The sequence below is a fragment of the Littorina saxatilis genome, linkage group LG11 (assembly GCF_037325665.1).
Source record: "Littorina saxatilis isolate snail1 linkage group LG11, US_GU_Lsax_2.0, whole genome shotgun sequence".
In the NCBI taxonomy this organism is placed as follows: Eukaryota; Metazoa; Mollusca; class Gastropoda; order Littorinimorpha; family Littorinidae; genus Littorina; species Littorina saxatilis.
The window spans coordinates 37,694,325-37,696,500 of record NC_090255.1 but is presented as its reverse complement, the minus strand read 5'-3'; positions in this window follow the sequence as shown (position 1 = coordinate 37,696,500).

Here is a 2,176-nt window from a genome sequence, read left to right as displayed (position 1 = left end):
AACTCACAGAATGAAACTGAACGCAATGCCATTTTTCAGCAAGACCGTATACTCGTAGCATCGTCAGTCGACCGCTCATGGCAAAGGCAGTGAAATTGACAAGAAGAGCGGGGTAGTAGTTGCGCTAAGAAGGATAGCACGCTTTTCTGTACCTCTCTTTGTTTTAACTTTCTGAGCGTGTTTTTAATCCAAACATATCATATCTATATGTTTTTGGAATCAGGAACCGACCAGGAATAAGATGAAAGTGTTTTTAAATTGATTTTGACAATTTAATTTTGATAATAATTTTTATATATTTAATTTTCAGAGCTTGTTTTTAATCCAAATATAACATATTTATATGTTTTTGGAATCAGAAAATGATGGAGAATAAGATAAACGTAAATTTGGATCGTTTTATAAATTTTTATTTTTTTTACAATTTTCAGATTTTTAATGACCAAAGTCATTTATTAAATTTTAAGCCACCAAGCTGAAATGCAATACCGAAGTCCGGGCTTCGTCGAAGATTACTTGACCAAAATTTCAACCAATTTGGTTGAAAAATGAGAGCGTGACAGTGCCGCCTCAACTTTCACGAAAAGCCGGATATGACGTCATAAAAGACATTTATCAAAAAAATGAAAAAAACGTCTGGGGATTTCATACCCAGGAACTCTCAGGTCAAATTTCATAAAGATCGGTCCAGTAGTTTAGTCTGAATCGCTCTACACACACACACAGACAGACAGACACACACACACACACACGCACGCACGCACATACACCACGAACCTCGTCTCGATTCCCCCTCTACGTTAAAACATTTAGTCAAAACTTGACTAAATGTAAAAACTGACAAATCCGATGAAAACAATTTACACATTTTGCGCAAGTACTGTGACACCAAAATTAAACACGAGGCACAAGTTATACCTTTTTTGTCAGTCTCCAAAGTATATAATTCTCTAACTCACTTGAAAGAAAGAAGCACAAAGGGAACTAATGAAATAGACAGCAAAATTCTTAGATTATCAGCCCCACATATAGCGGAATCTCTAACGTATATTTACAATCTCTGTATTGAAAAAAGTGTTTATCCCAAAGCTTTCAAGGAAGCTAAAGTGATCCCCCTCTTTAAGGCAGGTGATAAAACAGATCCCTCAAATTTTAGACCGATATCCGTTTTACCAGTATTGTCAAAACTACTGGAAAAACATGTCAATGACCATATTATGATACACTTTACATCAAACAATTTGTTTCGTGAAACTCAGTCTGGTTTTAGACCTAAACACTCGTGCCATACGGCACTGACAGAACTGGTGGACTCTTGGTTATCAAAAATCATTTGCAAAGGCATTTGATGTTATTGATCACGCCCTCCTTTTGCGGAAACTTTCCATTTATAGACTGCCACAGCCCACACAGACTTTTATAGCCTCTTTTTTGTCGGGAAGGACACAAAAAGTTACCTTTAACAGTTCGAGCTCTGAAGCAATGCCAATTTTATATGGGGTCCCACAAGGCTCGGTCCTCGGACCTTTATTATTTTCTGTCTACATCAATGACTTACCATTACACATATCCTCTGGACAGTGTGATATGCTAGCTGATGATACTACTATTCATACCTCAGGTGATGATATTACTTCGGTAGTCGACACGCTTCAGAAGTGTGTCGATGATGCTGTAGAATGGACGCATTTAAACCACATGTCTCTCAATCCAGAAAAAACAAAGTATATGCTAATTACTACGCGTCAAAAACGACAAGTCATGTCGGAACCAAAGAAGTGCATTTCTGTTGATAGTCAGCTGATAAACGAGGTTAGTGAACACAAAATTTTGGGTGTAACTATTGACAACAATCTAACATGGGGCCCTAGCCTCATGTAAGTAACTTATGTAAATCGCACAGCAAAAAAAGTTCATCAGTCTGCAAAGATTAAACATTTTCTAAATTTTGATGCGCGCAGAACATTTTTTCAAGCGCATGTGCAGTCTGGAATAGACTATGCATCAACCCTTTGGGATTCTGCAAGTGATGCAGCTTTAAGACCCCTAAAATCTTTACACAGACGCGGAGTAAAAGTTGTTCTGCTGAAAAACAGCACCCTCTCTAATCATGACTACAAAAAAGCTGAAATTCTTCCACTTTCATCCAGACTAGCGTTTAACAAGGCAAGGTTTA